The 18,537-nt window shown below is 60.5% G+C and overlaps 1 long non-coding RNA gene across 2 annotated transcripts; it reads left to right on the top strand.

The window, feature by feature from the left end:
* The first annotated feature begins 1,575 nt into the window (after positions 1 to 1,575).
* On the top strand, positions 1,576 to 7,727 carry LOC144602769 (uncharacterized). 2 transcript variants are annotated; one of them, XR_013548500.1, is made up of 5 exons: positions 1,576 to 1,650; positions 2,014 to 2,121; positions 4,685 to 4,717; positions 6,518 to 6,565; positions 7,334 to 7,727. It is a non-coding gene; the product is annotated as an uncharacterized LOC144602769 (long non-coding RNA). The 2 variants fall into 2 exon arrangements; XR_013548501.1 differs by lacking the exon at positions 6,518 to 6,565.
* Positions 7,728 to 18,537: the final 10,810 nt, after the last annotated feature.

Raw genomic sequence — 18,537 nt, 5'->3', positions numbered from 1 at the left:
ATCCCTGTGACCAGCGGCTTATAGACCCTCAGCATCACATCCCTGTGACCAGCGGCTTATAGACCCCCAGCACCACATCCCTGTGACCAGCGGCTTATAGACCCTCAGCACCACATCCCAGTGACCAGCGGCTTATAGACCCTCAGCACCACATCCCTGTGACCAGCGGCTTATAGACCCCCAGCACCACATCCCTGTGACCAGCGGCTTATAGACCCTCAGCACCACATCCCTGTGACCAGCGGCTTATAGACCCCCAGCACCACATCCCTGTGACCAGCGGCTTATAGACCCTCAGCACCACATCCCTGTGACCAGCGGCTTATAGACCCTCAGCACCACATCCCTGCTTTTGTCCACAAACCCTCTTGTAATAAACGCTGGCATTAAGTTTGCTTTCTTCACCACTGATTCAACTTGCAGATTAACGTTGTGGGAATCCTGCATCAGCTCCCAAGTCCCCTTTGCACTTCCCATTTCAGGATTCTCTCCCTATTTAGAAAACAATCTTCACCTTTATTCCCGCGACCAAAAAGCACGACTCCACACTTTGCTGCACTATATTCCATCTGCCACGTCTCTGCCCGCTCTCCCAACCTGTCCATGTCCTTCTGCACAGTCCCTGCTTTCTCTACACTACCTGCCCCTCCACCTATTTCCGTAACATCTGGAACCTTTGCGACAAATCCTTCAATCCCCTCGTCCAAATGATGAATATACAACGTGGAGCAGCGGCCCCAGCACCGGCCCCTGTGGAACCCCACTGGTCACTGGCGGACAAACACAAACACCCCTTTATTGCCACTCTTTGCCTTCTGTCATCCAGCCAACCTGCCATCCATGACAGTGTCTGCCCTCTGATACCGTGGGGTCTCAGCTTCCTCAGCAGCCTCACGGGTGGCACCTTCTCTCTCTGTCTCCCCTCTCTCTGTCCTCCCCCCACTCTCTGCCCCCCACAGCCTCTCTCTGTCCTCCCCCCCTCTCTGTCCCACTCCCTCTCTCTGTCCTCCCCATCTGTCTGCCCCCCCAGTCTGTCTGTCTCCCCCTCACTGTCTCCCCCTCACTGTCTCCCCCCTCACTGTCTCCCCCTCACTGTCTCCCCCTCACTGTCTCTCCCCTCACTGTCTCCCCCTCACTGTCTCCCCCTCACTGTCTCCCCCTCACTGTCTCCCCCCTCACTGTCTCCGCTCTCTGTCTCCCCCTCACTGTCTCCCCCTCACTGTCTCCCCTCACTGTCTCTCCCCTCACTGTCTCCCCCCTCACTGTCTCCCCCTCACTGTCTCCCCCTCACTGTCTCCCCCTCACTGTCTCCCCCTCACTGTCTCCCCCCCCTCACTGTCTCCCCCTCACTGTCTCCGCTCTCTGTTGTCTCCCCACAGTCCAGCCCGAGGTGAGCATTCTCTCTGACGGCTGATGGCCGCCGCCTGTCGTGCTTCACCACGGGCTTCTACCCCGCGCTCCCATCGAGGTGAACCTGGTGCGGGCCGGGCTGGTCCTGGATGAGACCCACTCCCTCGAGACGCTGCCCCAACCACGACGGCACCTACCAGCTGCCGCCGCTGGGCCGACGTGGAGGCCCGGGGACCGGGGCCCGGCCTCTCTGCCGTGTGGAGCACCCGGGGCTGTCCGAGCCCCTCGAGGTCTTCCTGGGTCAGTGGGGGGAGGGGGGGAGGGTGGGTGGGTGGGTGAGAGGGGGAGAGTGGGGGGATGGGGAGAGGAGCGGACTGGGTGAGGGGAGGGAGGGATGGGAGCGGGGGTGTGGGGTGGAGAGGGGCAGGTGAATAGATTAGAGGGATGGGGTGGGAGAGAGGAGGGCAGGTGCCGTGGATGAGGGGAGGGGTAGAGCAGAGGGCAGGAGAGGGTGAGTGATACGCGAAGGGGGATGAGAGGGGGTTCGGGAGGGGGGAGTGTGAGAGGGGGAGGGGATGAGAGGGTGTGGGGTGGATGGAGATAGGGGGGAGGGGGGCCGGGATCTCTGTCCCTCATCCGCCTCTGTTTCTGAATCTTCGACAGTCCGTGAGTCGGGCAGCACCGCGCTGATCATCGCGCTCGTTGTTGTCGCGGCGGTGCTGGCGGTGGGCGCGGCCGTGGGGGGAGTCCTGTACTGGAAGAAGAGACAAGGTAGGTGTGGGGAGAGACCAGGGCTGGTCCCCCCCCCCCCCCCCAGAGACAGTGGAGGGGACGTCTTATCCCCCACCCCCCCCCCGACCCCCCGCCTCTCCCCTCCTCCCCGACCCCCCACCCCCCGCCTCTCCCTCTCTCCCCGACCCCCCCACCCCCGCCTCTCCCTCTCCCCCGACCCCCCACCCCCCGCCTCTCCCTCTCCCCGACCCCCGCCTCACCCTCTCCCAGACCCCCGCCTCTCCCTCTCCCCGACCCCCCACCCCCCGCCTCTCCCCCCCCCGACCCCCCCACCCCGCCTCTCCCTCTCCCCGACCCCCACCCCCACCTCTCCCCCCCCGACCCCCACCCCGCCTCTCCCTCTCCCCGACCCCCCACCCCCCGCCTCTCCCCCCCCGACCCCCGCCTCTCCCCTCTCCCCGACCCCCCACCCCCGCCTCTCCCCCCCCGACCCCCCGCCCTCTCCCTCTCCCTGACCCCACACCCCCCGCCTCTCCCTCTCCCCGACCCCCCACCCCCCGCCTCTCCCCCCCCGACCCCCCGCCTCTCCCTCTCCCCGACCCCCCCACCCCCCGCCTCTCGCCTCTCCCCGACCCCCCACCCCCGCCTCTCCCCCCCCGACCCCCGCCTCTCCCTCTCCCCGACCCCCCCACCCCCGCCTCTCCCCGACCCCCCCACCCCCGCCTCTCCCCCGACCCCCCCACCCCGCCTCTCCCCCCCCGACCCCCCACCCCCGCCTCTCCCTCTCCCCGACCCCCCACCCCCGCCTCTCCCCCCCGACCCCCGCCTCTCCCTCTCCCCGACCCCCCACCCCCCGCCTCTCCCCCCGAACCCCGCCTCTCCCTCTCCCCGACCCCCCACCCGCGCCTCTCCCCCCCGACCCCCGCCTCTCCCTCTCCCCGACCCCCCACCCCCGCCTCTCCCCCCCGACCCCCGCCTCACCTCTCCCCCGACCCCCACCCCCGCCTCTCCCCGACCCCCGCCTCACCCTCTCCCCGACCTCGCCTCTCCCCGACCCCCCACCCCCGCCTCTCCCCCCCGACCCCCCCGCCTCTCCTCTCCCCGACCCCCCCACCCCGCCTCTCCCCCCCGACCCCCGCCTCTCCTTCTCCCCCGACCCCCCACCCCCCCACCTCTCCCCCCCGACCCCCGCCCTCACCTCTCCCCGACCTCGCCTCTCCCTCTCCCCCGACCCCCCACCACCCGCCTCTCCCCCCCGACCCCCGCCTCACCCTCTCCCCGACCCCCGCCTCTCCCTCTCCCCGACCCCCCGCCTCTCCCGACCCCCGACCCCCCCACCCGACCCCCGCCTCACCCTCTCCCCGACCCCCCGCCTCTCCCTCTCCCCGACTCCCCGCCTCTCCTGTTCCCTCGTCTCCCGTCTCCCCCTCCCCCTCCGCCCGCCCCTTCTGCCACGTTGTTGCGTTCCCCCGATTCAAGAGTCAGTGTGGGTGAGGGCTGGTGTGGGTGGGGGTGGGGTGATATGGTAGAGGTGGGTGTGCTGGGTTTGTGTGTATGGGTAGGTGGTGGGGTTTGGGGGTTGGTGGGAGAAGGGGAGTGGTGGGGAGAAGGGGGATGGGGTGTGTGGGGGGGGAGACAACACAGTTTCAGGCCCTTCGGCCCACTGTGCCTGTGTCTGCCCGTCATGGACAATGCTCCCATGTGCCGGCTCTGGGCCGCTGGTTCTCTGCCTGGCAGCTCCGGCCGGACTTCCATCGGGCTGAGAGTCTCTGCTCCCCCACCCCTCGGGCAGAGCGGACACATCGCAGCCCCCGGGGGAGGGGGGATTATTCATCCAATCCTCCTCCCTCAAACCGCAGCTCTGCCCGGGGCAACGTGACCTCCCGTCCCATGTCTGCAACATCCTCCGGGCACCTCCACCCCCGTGGCCCGACCCGGCAACAACACCGAGTAAATATCACTCTGCCCCCCACTCCCCGCCCTCTATCTCCCCGTATCCCCCCACCCAACTTCCCCTCCTCCCCCTCCACCCCCCCCCCCCCTCACCTCCACCTTCCCCTCCTTTCCCGACCCTCCATCTCCCCCTCCCTCACCTCAAACTTCCCCTCCACCCCCTCGTCCTTCAACTCCACCTCCCACACCTCCAACTTTCCCTCCCCTCCTCGTCCTCCATCTCCCCTTCCCCTCCCCTGCCTATCCCGCCCCCTCCCGTTCCGTCCGCACCTCCCTCCCCTCCCCTCGTTCTCCCTTTCCCCTCCCACCCCTCCCGTCCACACCTCCCCGTTCCTCCGCCCACCTCGCCCTCCCTTCCGTCCATTTCCCTCTCCCTTCACCTCGACCGCCTTGTAAGACCCCCCCCCCCAACCCCCCCCCCCCCCCCCCGGGGCGGGCTGTGGTCAGGTGTTGTCGGGGAGCCGGTGTCCCGGTGTCGGGGCCGGGCCCAGCCCTGACCTGCGGCCTGTCGTACTCTTGCTTGCCGGTCACAGCGCTGCCCGTGTCCGCTGTGTGAGTGTGTCCGGAGCTGACGGGGCAGCTGCTGAATGTGTGTGTTTAGACCAGGCTGATGCGGGGCCGCGTCACTAACTGTGTGTGTGTTTTACAGCGGGGAAGAGCGGCTACGGTCCCACACCCCAGAGTAAGTTTCCTCAGACCCCAGCTCCGCCCCTGTCCACAGTGTTACACATCCTTACTGTGTCTGTCTGTCTGCGCGCGTCCGTGTGTCCATGCGCGCGTCCGTCTGTCCCTGCGCGCGCCCGTGTGTCCATGCGTGCGCCCGTACGTCCCTGCGCGCGCCCGCCTGTCCCGTAAACTAGGCAATAATATAAAGGAGGATAGTAAAAGCTTTTTTTAGGTATGTAAAGAGGAAAATAATAGTCAAGGCAAATGTGGTCCCTTGAAGTCGGAAAGCATGGGAATTTATTATGGGGAACAAGGAAATGGCAGACGAGTTGAACCGGTACTTTGGATCTGTCTTCACTAAGGAAGATACAAAGAATCTCCCAGATGTTCTAGTGGCCAGAGATCCTAGGGTGACGGAAGAACTGAAGGAAATCCACATTAGGCAGGAAATGGTTTTGGGTAGACTGATGGGACTGAAGGCTGATAAATCACTAGGGCCCGATGGTCTGCATCCCAGGGTACTTAAGGAGGTGGCACTAGAAATTGTGGACGCATTGGTGATCATTTTTCAATGTTCTATAGATTCAGGATCAATTCCTGTGGATTGGAGGGTAGCTAATGTTGTCCCACTTTTTAAGAAAGGAGGGAGAGAGAAAACGGGAAATTATCGACTGATGATACAAAGCTGGGTGGTAGTGTGAACTGTGAGGAAGATGCTATGAGGTTGTAGGGTGAATTGGACAGGTTGTGTGAGTGGGCGGATGCATGGCAGAGGCAGTTTAATGTGGATAAGTGTGGGGTTATCCACTTTGGTGGTAAGATTAGGAAGGCAGATTATTATCTGAATGGTGTCAAGTTAGGAACAGGGGACGTACAACGAGATCTGGGTGTCCTAGTGCATCAGTCAATGAAAGGAAGCATGCAGGTACAGCAGGCAGTGAAGAAAACCAATGGAATGTTGGCCTTCATAACAAGAGGAGTTGAGTATAGGAGCAAAGAGGTCCTTCTACAGTTGGACAGGGCCCTAGTGAGACCGCACCTGGAGTACTGTGTGCAGTTTTGGTCTCCAAATTTGAGGAAGGATATTCTTGCTATTAAGGGCGTGCGGCGTAGGTTTACTAGGTTAATTCCCGGAATGGCGGGACTGTCGTATGTTGAAAGTCTGGAGCGACTAGGCTTGTATACACTGGAATTTAGAAGGATGAGAGGGGATCTTATCGAAACGTATAACATTATTCAGGGTTGGACACGTTAGAGGCAGGAAACATGTTCCCAATGTTGGGGGAGTCCAGAACCAGGGGCCACGGTTTAAGAGTAAGGGGTAGGCCATTTAGAACGGAGATGAGGAAGAACGTTTTCAGTCAGAGAGTGGTGAACGTGTGGAATTCTCTGCCTCAGAGGGCAGTGGAGGCCAGTTCTCTGAATGCATTCAAGAGAGAGCTAGATAGAGCTCTTAAGGATAGCGGAGTCAGGGGGGTATGGGGAGAGGGGAGGAACGGGATACTGATTGAGAATGATCAGCCATGATCACAGTGAATGGCGGTGCGTACAGGCTCGAAGGGCCGAATGGCCTCCTCCTGCACCTATTGTCTATTGTGTCCCTGCGTGTCTGTGCACGTTTCTGCGCTGTGACCGTCTGTGCGCGTCCCCATTAACGACCCCGGGGCCCGTGCCCGCGCGAGTCCCCGTACCTCTGTGCGCGTGCCCGTGCTCGCGTGTGCGCGCATGTGGCCGTGTGCGCGCGTCCGGCCGTCGGCGCCTCGCTGCAGCCACGGCGTTGCCAGTAGACGTGTAACGCCGCTCCTTCCCTCCGCAGCCTCGGAGCGCGGGGAAAACTCATCAACATCCTCTGTTCCAGCGTGAGGTTGGAACCGAGCCGGCGCCCCACACAACCCGCCCCACACAACCCGCCCCACACAACCCGCCCCACACACCCCACACACCCCACACCCGGGGACGGGCGGGGGGTTAATTCCACTGTGCGGGGGATTATTCTAATGGACGGGGGGGGGGGCAGTGAGTTTAATTCCCGTTGGGGGGGTTATCACCGGTGGGGGGAGGGGGGGTTATTCCCGGTGGGGGGGTGGTGAATGTAATTCCACGTTGCGAGGGTGGAGATACATCCCGTGGGGGAGGGGCTGCGGTTTGTGTGTTGGGGGGGGGGGTTGTTTCGGTGTGTGTGTGTGTGCGGGGGTGGGTGTTTATTGTTGATAATTGAGGGGGTGGGTGTTTCCGGGGGGGGTAGTTATTCCCGGGGGGGGTGGGTTTATTGTTGATAATTGAGGGGGTGGGTGTTTCCGGGGGGGCAGTTATTCCCGGGGTGGGGGTGGGTTTATTGCTGATAATTGAGGGGGTGGGGGGCGACACAGACACGACAGTGGCATTAAAGAGGCTTTTGGATGGACGCGTGGAGATGCGGGAGCGGAGGGGGGGGGGTGACGCGCGGGCAGATAGTTGGTCTTGGCGGCACGGTCGGCACAGACAGTGTGGGCCGAAGGGCCTGTTGTTGTGCTGGGCTGTCCTGTGGTGCTGGGGGAGTGGGTGTTTATTCCCGGTGGGGGGGCGGGGGTCGGTATTACTGCTACACGGGTGGGCTGGCGTCGCTCTGTGACCAACTCTCTCTCTCCCCCAGGGCCGCCGTGTCCCGCCGCCGGTCCAGGAGCGTCGGTGGAGAGCGGGACAAGTTTGCGGGGTTTCTGCTTTGGGGGGGGGGTCGGGGACTGTAATCGTGGGGTGATGGGTGAGCAATGAGCGCATCCACAGCTGGTTTGGTGATTTGGACTTTGCGCTTGTCTCTCTGGGTCGCTGCTCATTTACTGACTGCACTGGGGGGAGGGGGGGGGGCTGCTGCTTCCCATAATGTTCCTGCAATGACGGGGTTCAGTGGGGAACAGTCCCGATCAACATCTGGTGGCAATCACAGCTGGAGCGTTGCAGCGCTGGTTGACCCGAGGCCCGGAGCCGGTCGGGGGGCGGAGTGGGAGGGAGGGGTTCCTGGCGTTGAGGCGACACATCCACCCGTGGACTGTGGGGGGGGGGGGGTGATCAGGGAATGTGATTCATTGCTGTGGGGGGGGGGGTGATCAGGGAATGTGATTCTTTGCTGGGGGGGTGACCAGGGAATGTGATTCTTTGCTGGGGGGGCTTGTTCTGCTTCACTGTCGCGACATAAATGTTCAATAAATTCCAGTGTGCTCTCCAGCTGCCTGTCCGTGGCTGCTTGTGGTGGTGATGGGGGGGGGGGGGTCACGGCCATTGGGAGGGTGGGGGTCACTGGCCTTGGGGGAGTGGGGGGCATCAAGGGCTTTGGGTGGGGGTCACGGGCATTGAGAGGGTGGGGGTCACGGGCATTGAGATGGTGGGGGTCACGGGCATTGGGAGGGTGGGGGTCACGGGCATTGAGAGGGTGGGGGGTCACGGGCATTGAGAGGGTCGGGTGACGGGCATTGAGAGGGTGGGGGTGACGGGCATTGAGAGGGTCGGGGTCACGGGCATTGGGAGGGTGGGTTAATTGGCTTGGTAAAATTGTCAATTGTCCCGAGTGTGTGTAGTATAGTTTCGTTCTTCGTTTAGTTTAGAGATACAGCGCGCAAGCAGCCACTCCGGCCCACCGTGTCCACGGGCATTCGGGGCGGGCCCAGTGGGACACGCCGTGGGAGGGGGTGGGGAAGGTGCCGGGACATCCGTGACCGGGGAGAGCGCGGACGGTGGAGCAGCGGTAGAGTTGCTGCCTCGCAGCGCCGGAGACCCGGGCTCGATCCTGACTACGGCTGCTGTCTGTACGGAGCTTGTAGGTTCCCCCGTGACCTGCGTGAATTTTCTCCGGGATCGCCGGTTTCCTCCCACACTCCAAAGACGTACATGTGTGCAAGGTAATTGGCTTGGTGACATTGTAAATTGTCCCTAGTGTGTGTAGGATAGTGTTAGTGTGCGGGGATCGCTGGTCGGTGCGGACTCGGTGGGCCGAAGGGCCTGTTTCCGCGCTGTATCTCTAAACAAAAGTAAACTGAACCCGGAGCGCTGGAGAACGGAGCGGGAGATTGTAACGTGTCTGGGAGACAGTGATCGACTTCAGGAAGCGATGCGGTCCACACACCCCGGTGTACATTGACAGCGCCGGAGTTTGTAAACTTCAAGTACTGAGCAGTAAACATCACCAGCAACTTGTCCTGGACCAGCGCGGCCAATCCCACTTCTCCCCTCTCCCATCGGACAAGAGGTACAGAAGTGTGAAAACGCGCCCCTCCACATTCAGGCACAGTTTCATCCCAGCTGTTATCAGGCAACTGAACCATCCTATCACCAATTAGCCGCCATAACCTCCCATCTTCCTCATCGGAGACCCTCGGACCATCTCTAATCGCACTTTATCCTGCATTTAACATGATACATGTGTCCTGTATCTGTACACTGTGGACGGCTTGATTGTAATCATGGACAGTGTTTCCGCTCACTGGACAGCGCGGCACAACAGATCTTTTCACTGTACCTCGGTACAGGTGATAACAATAAACTACATTAATCTACACTAAGTGCCGGTGACGTCTTCTGCGAACTCGGCAACGGCGGACTCTGATCAGTTGCCAGCCTCTGACCCTGGGGCAGGTTCTCTCAGCTTCACCCACCACTCCCTTCCTCAGACTGAACCCACCCTGAACCTCGCCGGTCCATCCCCTCCACAGACGCTGCCTGACCCGCGGAGTACCTCCAGCACTCTCTGTGATTCGCTCACATTCCCAGCGGTCTCCTGGTTCCCTCGCCGCGGCCGATGAGGGCGAATGAGCACCGTGTGTGTCAGGGTCAGGGACAGGACCGTCTTGTCGATCTGCGTTGCAGCTTCATGGAGTACCCCGAGATCTCCCCGCTCCCCAATACTCCCCGGGACAATCTACAACATATATTAATGATTTGGATGATGGAATTAGATTTAACACTGGCAGGTTTGCGGATGACACAATGCTGGGTGGCAGTGTGAACTGCGAAGAGGATGTTAGGAGGTTGCAGGGTGACCTGGACCGGTTGAGCGAGTGGGCAGATGCGTGGCAAATGCAGTATAATGTGGATAAATGTGAGGTTATCCACTTTGGCGGCAAAAATAAGGAGGCAGATTATTATCTCAATTGCGTCAGGTTATGTAACGGGGAAGTGCAACGACACCTTGGTGTCCTTGTACACCAGTCACTGAAAGTAAGCGTGCAGATACAGCAGGCAGTGAAGAAAGCTAATGGCAGGTTGGTCTTCATAACGAAAGGATTTGAGTACAGTAGCAAAGTCCTTCTGCAGTTATATAGGGCCCTGGCGAGACCACATCTGGAGTATTGTGTGCAGTTTTGTTCTCCTAATTTGAGGAAGGTCGTCCTTGCTATTGAGACAGTGCAGCGTAGGTTCACGAGGTTAATCCCTGGGATAGCGGGACTGCCATATTAGGAAAGATTGGAAAGACTGGGGTTGTATTCACTGGAGTATAGAAGGATGAGAGAAGTTCTTAAAGAGACGTATAAAATCATAAAAGGACTGGACAAGCTAGATGCAGGAAAAATGTTCCCAATGTTGGGAAGTCCAGAACCAGGGGACGCATTCTAAGAATAAAGCGGAGGCCATTTAAAACTGAGATGAGAAGAAACTCTTTCACCCATAGAGTTGTGAATTTGTGAAATTCTCTGCCACAGAGGGCAGTGGATGAACTTAAATGAGAGTTAGATAGAGCTCTGGGGGCCAGTGGAATCAAGGGGTATGGGGAGAAGGCAGGCACGGGTTATTGATTGTAGACGATCAGCCATGATCACAATGAAGGGCGGTGCTGGTTCGAAGGGCCAAATGGCCTCCTCTTGCACCTATTTTCTATGTTTCTACCCCTCCATTCACCGCGTGTGGCCGCCCCTTACTGCTCCTCTCAGAGCGTATATGTTCGCACTGACCGGGACTCATTTCCCCCCCGCCCCTGCCCTGCCCAAGTTACCAGCTGACCCACATCACCCGGTCCACTCCCCACCCCCACAACGCCGGTCCGTCTGTCGTTTCCCTGTCTAATTATATCAGGGTTAAGTTATGTGTCTTGTTAGAGAGGCATCGAGTCACACAGCGTGGAAACAGGCCCCTCGGCCCAACTTGCCCACGCCGCCCAACATGCCCCATCTACACTCGTCCCACCTGCCCGCCTTTGGCCCACATCCCTCTAAATCTATCCCACCCCTGTACATGTCCAAGCGTCTTTATTCTTGTTTAAAAGAGCTAATCACGGCTGCTCTCCCATCCGCCAGGACCTGGCGTCACACGGCCCCGGCCCCCGTGCACGAACAGCCCCTCCTGGGCCGTCCCCCGATCGCCAACATCCCGCCTGTCTCTCCACCACCAAACCCAATTCACCGGCCTCGTCCCGCGCCTCCTCCCCGACACCGAACCCTCACTCCCCCGACACGGAGCCCATTCCCGCTCACCCCGCGCAGGAAGCGCTCCCACACCGGTCACCCACAGCGCCCGTCTCCCTAATGGTGAGCCCACCCTCCCCTTCACCCGGACACGGAGCCCCCCGTACCGGCCTCGACCACCCCCTCCTTCCCCGAACGCGGAGCCGCCGCCACAGGGCACGGAGACCCCGACACGAACACCCCACCCGCCGCCCTCTCACCGAGCCCAGCACCCCGGACACAGATCCATCTCCTAGAGTCTCCGCTGTGGATACAGCTCCCCCACCCCCTTCACTTCGCTGACACGGACCCACAGACATAGAGGCCCCGACACGGGCACTCCCCACCGTCTCTCCCTCTCACACACGAGGTCCCGGCGCCCGACACGGACCCACAGACATAGAGGCCCCGACACGGGCACTCCACACCGTCTCTCCCTCTCACACACGGAGCCCCGGCCCCCGACACGGACCCACAGACGTGGAGGACCCGACACGGACACTCACCACCGTCTCTCTCTCTCACACACGAGGTCCCGGCCCCCGACACGGACCCACAGACATAGAGGCCCCGACACGGGCACTCCCCACCGTCTCTCTCTCTCTCACACACGGAGCCCCGGCCCCCGACACGGACCCACAGACATAGAGGCCCCGACACGGGCACTCCCCACCGTCTCTCCCTCTCACACACGAGGTCCCGGCCCCCGACACGGACCCACAGACATAGAGGCCCCGACACGGACACTCCCCACCGTCTCTCTCTCTCACATACGGAGCCCCGGCCCCCGACACGGACCCACAGACGTGGAGGACCCGACACGGACACTCACCACCGTCTCTCTCTCTCTCACATACTGAGCCCCGGCCCCCGACAAGGAACCGCCCTGTCTGAGACTCCAGGCCAGATGGAGATGAAGACTGGGTCGGGGTAGAGTTGACCCGGAGACACCAAACCCCCGGGGCATCGCCCCAGACACTAAACCCTCCCCAACTCTCCATCCCCAGTCACGGGACGCACGCGCCCCTCCCCCGACACGAAGTCCCCATCATCCAACACCGAGCCGCTCGCCCACCAAAAGGCAGATAGGGACCACCCTCCTAGATAAGGAAGCAAAGCCCACACGGGGGCGGGGCGCGGGGAGGGGGGAGCGGGGAAGGGGGAGCGGGGCGGGGGCGGGGCGCGGGGAGCGGGGAGCGGGGCGGGGGGCGGGGAGCGGGGGCGGGGAGCGGGCGGTGGAGGCGGGTCGGGGAGCGGGGCGTAGGGAGCGGTGGGTGGGGGCGGGGGCGGGGGTGGGTCGGCTACAGGGAGCCCGCGACTCCGGAGCCCCGGCCCGGCCACAACCTCCAGTCTCCCCGAGACACGAAACCTCGCCAATCCGGGATCCGGCGCCCGTACACGAGCACCCACCCGGGACTCACGAACACGGAGCGCGCCCCCTCGCACACGGGACCCCCTCCGCGTACATAAGGTCGGGTCCGTTTCCCTACATGGTCCGTTTCCCTACGTCGGTTGCGGCTTTGATTATCAGGGTTGGGAAGTCCTGTGGCAGTTTTATAAAACCACAGTTGATGGTCGCCGCTGGAGTCGAATGTATTATTGACAAAGTTGGTGGAATTTTAATTTAATAAATGTTTGTTTGTAAACTGCCAATACGGGCAGGTATTGATTTTATCGAGTTGCACTTTGTATGTTTGTTTTTGTTTTCGAATAAAGTATTTTTAAATTTAAAAAAAGTTAAATATCAGATGGTTCCTGCACCGTCGGAACCTCACTACCAGCGCTCGCTGCCCTCGGGACGGCTGCTATAGACGGGAGACGGTTGCCCACCTCTTCGCAGAGTGTGGATTTACAAAGAGGGTCTGGAGAAGTTTGCAAGGATCCCTGTCCCGGTTTATTCCAAACAGCTCCGTCATATAAGACTGTGATTTACGGGCTGTTCCCAAGGACACGTTGAGAGACGGACGTGAAATGCCGCTGGAAGCTCATTAACTCGGTGAAAGACGCTCTTTGGTCTGCCCGAGCTTTGTTGACCTCCCAGCGGAGCGAGCTGTCCGTCGGGGAATGTTGCCGACTGGCCCGCTGCAGACTGCAGGAGTACGTGCTGAGGGACCCACTGAATCTTGGTGGAGCCAACGCCAAGACTCTGTGGGGTCGAACGACCGACTCGGGTCCCTCCGCTGCTGGACATTGGGGGGCAGAGTGTGGTGGAGACGCCCCTCAAATGAGGGAAGAGATAACGCCCGGGGGGCACATGAGTGGCACGGGTGCCGGGTATAATGGTAATTGTGAACACGACCCAATACAATTCTAATCAATATCTGTGCCCGCCGAGAATGGGCAAGATGGTTTGCACTGTTCTTGTCTTGCATGTTTTTAAAAAAAACACAAAGTGCTGGAGTGACTCAGCGGGGCAGGCAGCATCTCTGGAGAGGACGAATGGGCGATGTTTCGGGTCAAGACCCACTGTGTTCAGCTGGTTCCGTGCTGTAAAAGTACAGAATAACATGGGTGTTGATAGTTGGCGAGAGACCTCACCCGAGAACCGAGATGTGTAATACCAGAGGGCATCAGTTTAAAGGTGAGGCATAAGGGGTGTAAAAGTGCTCAGATCGACATTGGGTGTTGTGATCCGGAACGCGCTTTGTTGGAGGCAAAGACTCCCCCACATTCTAAATGTACCCAAATGTGCACTTTAATTGCTGATAATCACGCTAGTGTAGATGGGCGCTGAACGGCCAACATGAACGCGGTGGACACAAAAGCCCTGCTGTGTGTCGAGAGAAACAGAGAACCCGCGCATCTTGTTAAACGGCGAGAGATTGTACGGTGTTGATATTCAGAGGGACCTGGATGTCCTTGTGCACAAGTCACATGAAACCCACAGGCGGGTACAGTGGGCACTCGGGGCGTGTGAAACATTGACCTTCATTACGAGAGGACCTGGGGTTTGTTTGTAAAGAGAGATAGAGAATGGAAACAGGCTCTTCCACCCACTGAGACCACAACGACCATCGATCACCCGCTCGCACTCGTTCAATGTTACAACTTCGTCGACCATTCCCTGCAAACGAGGAGCAACATATGGAGTGCAGATTAACCTGCAAACCTGCATATCTTTGGGTTGCGGTAGGAGGTTCGACCACCCGGAGAAACACATGCGATCAGAGCAATGGAGGACCCGGCGTGGGGAACCGCCGAGAGGGGGGGGGGGGGGACAAGGGACCCGGCTTGTGGGAGCGGCAGTGTGGGGAGGGAAAGAAAAGGCGGACCCGGCGTGGGATACTTTATAACTTTGTCTACGCCCTTTATGAGGCGACTCTTTGCATACCTTGGGTATGCAAAACAAAGACTATCACTGTGGCTTGTCACATGTGACAATAAAGTATTCATTCATTCATTCATTCATTCATTCATTGATTCATTCATTCATTCATTCATTCATTCATTCATTCATTCACTCATTCATTCATTCATTCATTCATTCACAGATAGAACGTGCACACTCCACACAGACAGTACCCGAGGTCAGGATTGAACCAGAATCGCTGGCTCTGTGAGGCAGCGGCTCTTCCCGCTGCGCCACTGTGCCACCTTGGGTCTGGAGGAAGGAAGTCTCACTAGTATTATATGGTCCTTAATCCCCACCTACATGTAGTTAGTTACGTGCGGCCCACGGCGCTTCTTATGTACATGAACAACTTCGATGAAGAGAAGGTGATATTAGTAAAGTGGCAGATGACGCGATAAACAGTTCTATTGAGGATAGTCTCAGAGTGGAGAAATGTAACTATTGGCGAGTAACTTGGGCACATGAATGGAAATGGGATTTAATACTAAAGAGTGCAAAGTGAGGTCAAATGAAGGTAGGGGCTCTGGGGGTGTTGAGGAACAGAGGGGCCTCGGATACAGGACCTGTAGCCTAACGGACTATGAATGCTAGACCACAGTAGACAGGGCGGTGAAGAATGTAACGGGGATGTTGGGACAAAGCGGAGAGAGCGGTGGGAAATCTCTCGGCCTTGACAGGGCTGATGCTGAGGAGGGCGCGATGCCGGAGGATGCTGCCACCGGGTGGGCGCGGCTGGTACTGCACCAGATATGCAGCAAGATACAGCAGCTAAACACGGAGCGCTGGAAGAACTCAGCGGGTCGGGCAGCACCTGGGGAGGTGTAATGTGTAAATCAACGGGTTGGATAATTCCCTCATCAGAACTGGTGACAAATGTAGCCTGACCCGCTGGTGTTTTCCTGTCTTCTGTTTGTGTTGGACATTCCAGCAACTGCCGTCTCATTCACTGCCCTTTGCTTCGCGGGCAAAGCTTCTCAACAACATGGGAGCCGACGCTGTTACTGGGACGGTACTGGAATGGATAGAAGATTGGCCGAATGGCAGAAGGCAAAGAGTGGGATCCGGTGTGTGGGACACTCTCTCCGTGTCTCCCTCACACAGCTCCCCAGACGCGTGGCCAAGCACGGCCGGGCCCTCTTCACCCGCCTGTCCTTCCCCGGGCAGTCCCGTCCACGGCGCCGAACCATCGCCATCGCAGCCGGGCAGCGCTGTCAGGGCGACCGGGTGGTGAGGGCGCGTCCGCGGCTCATTGAGTACCGGGACCATCAAGCACTCACTTCCTCCTCGTCCTTCCCCTCGCCGGGACTACCCCTCCCCCACAACCCCCTCCTCACTCCCCCACCGCCCACGACGCACTCCCCGCCCCCACTACCCACTCCCCCTCCCCACTCCCCACTCCCCCATCCCCACCACGCACTCCCCGCCCCCACTACCCCCCGCTAGCTCATTAACAGCAGCACCTGGACAACTCCTCCCACACAGGCCCCTCCCGTCGCCCCACCCGCTCCAGTCTACATCTCTCCCGGAATAAAACTCAGGAGGCTGTTAATCCATGGACTCTATTAACATCACAACGAGCTGCCATCCGTTCAGTAACAATATGGCTGATCCAACCTTGGCCTCAGCCTCTATCTGCTCTGCTCCTACTCCGCGATCGCTTCAGTCTAACGAACCGTTAATCTCCGCCTTGACTCTGTGACCTGACGCCTCCACCGTGACCTGGGGCAGAGAATTCGAGGGATTCACGTCCTGACCATTCACGGAGGAATGGGGTGAGGGGGGTGCGGGGGTCCGGTGCCCTCTGTCCGTTCCTGTTGGCAAATGTAGGGCACCTTCAGAAGCAACTCCCGAAAGGCAGCGACTCACCGGTAAATGTCCGAGATACCCGGCGCAGCCCAACTCCCCCGACCCATCAGTCCCACAGACGCCACACTGCCCCCACCCCGCACCTCCCCGACCCCGCAAGGCCCCGCACCGACCCCTGCACGTTCCCACTGGCTTATCACCACCAGCAACGCGTCCGTGCGCCACCGCACCCTGCACAGCCCCAGAACCCACACTCCCGCACAACCCTGACCCCCCCCCACCCCCGCACCACTCACTCCTTTTGCACCACCCCCACCCATCCCCCGCACTACCCCCAAACCCCCACTCCCCCATCCGCATCCCACACTCCCATAAACCCCGCAGGATGGTTCTGTTCTCCATCACCCGGCACCGTCCGCCACACGGCCCAAGGCTGGGGCTCTCTCCCCGAAAGGCAGCCAACTCCATCCTTTATGGCATTTCTCATCAGAGCGGACCGCGCCACTGCCCCTCCCCGACCCCATCATAAGCCCCCCTTGTCTGCAACGTTTCTGCGCTACTAGCGGCAGCGGCGCGGGAGGTCGACCCCACTATTGCTGCTGTGTTTGGTTCACCAACGCTACACTTTCCCATAGAATGGCCTGAGAAAGGCGACGTTCCCAGGCAACGCGAGTCCCCTGACACGGACAGGTGCAGACAGTGTTTCCCACTGTCTGGAAATCTGTGGTTGAATGTTGTTTTCAGGGGCTGTGGAACGCAGCGCTGCTAATTTAACTGGTAATTCCATTTTACATTCTAGCTGAGATTCCCTGTTTAACCCTCACACGACTAAACCTCTGCCGGGAAATCTGAAGAAATCACGGTAAATCGGGGCAGCCTGGCGACCCCGCTCTCCAACGCGGACTGTCGCGACAGTCGAAGGGTACCGGAACGTCGAGGCTACGCCGCCGCGGAGCGGAGATCCAGCCTCGCACATTCGGCCTCGGAAGTCGGCAATGGGGATAAACCACCCGGTCTGCAAAGGGCCGGAGATCCAGAGACTCGGGCGCAGGCGGCAGATTCGACCCGCCGATTGCAACATTGCATTTGGGGCCCAGGGTGTGGGCGCGGAGCTGGGCGGGTGCAGCGCGGTGTTCAGAGACACCCGAGGAGTCGGCGGTTTGCGGATCGGGTCGCAACTCGTCAACTGGAGACCGGCCCCGTGCGCGTCCCGCTGCCGGGAATCCGCTGAAATAGCGGTCGCCTGTGAGCGCACGGCAATCCCGCTGTCCAACGTAGGTCTCCGCGACGCGTCGTAGGATACTGGACCGGGTAGCCTTGGCTGCCGCGGAGCCGAGATACGGACCCGCAAATCCCACATCGGAAGTTGCTTTGGGTCGGATCCGTCAGGTGTGGTCGGGCCAGAGTTGCCGAGCGCGACCACAGGCGGCAGATTCCACCCGCCGATTGTAACCGTGCGTTATCTGCCCGGGGCGCCGGCGGGGAGCTCGGCGGCTGCAGCGCGGTGATCGGAGACACCTGGAGAGTCGGCACCGCCTCGAGCGGCCGCGACCCGTCAACCGGCGACATGTCCGGTAACTGCACCTTTCCGTGGACTCTGCCGAAATCGCGGTGAACTGGGGGAGCCCGGGACCGCGCTGTCCGACGTGGGCTGTCGCAACGAGTAGATCGGTCCGGTAACATTCAGCCTGGGCCGCCGCGGAGCCGAGATACCGGCCCGAAGATTCAGCATCGCAAATCGTCTATGGGAACGGATCTGTCTGGTGTGTCCCGGCCCGCGTACCAGAGCCCCGGCCGCAAACGGTACATCCGATCCGCCGAATACAACATTGCGTTTTCAGCCCGGGGCGTCGGCGGGGAGATCGGCGGGTGGAGCACATGTTTCCAGAGGCACATGAAGAGTCGGCAGCGCCCCGAACGGGCCTCGACTCGTCACCTGGTGACCGGCTGCGTGAGTGTAACACTGGCGGGAATCTGCTGATGTCGCGGTAAGCCGGGAGTTCACGGCGACCCCGCCGTCCGACGCGGGCCAACGCGACGCGAACCGGAACGGCCTTCCCAGAGCGCCGCGGATCCGAGATACGGACCCGCAAAGTCCGCATGTGGAGTCGGCCATGGGGACGGATTCGCCGGGAGTGCGGGTTCCGGAGCTCCAGAGACACGTCCGCAGGCGGCAGATTCCACCCGCCGATTGCCACGTTGCGTTTTGGGCGCGGGGTTCGTCGGCGGGGAGTTCCGGCGGGAACAGCGCGGGGTCTGGAGACCCCGAAG

This window comes from Rhinoraja longicauda, chromosome 19 (assembly GCF_053455715.1).
Source record: "Rhinoraja longicauda isolate Sanriku21f chromosome 19, sRhiLon1.1, whole genome shotgun sequence".
NCBI lineage: Eukaryota > Metazoa > Chordata > Chondrichthyes > Rajiformes > Arhynchobatidae > Rhinoraja > Rhinoraja longicauda.
The sequence above is the reverse complement of the archived record's forward strand: the minus strand, read 5'-3'. Positions and strand labels throughout refer to the sequence as shown.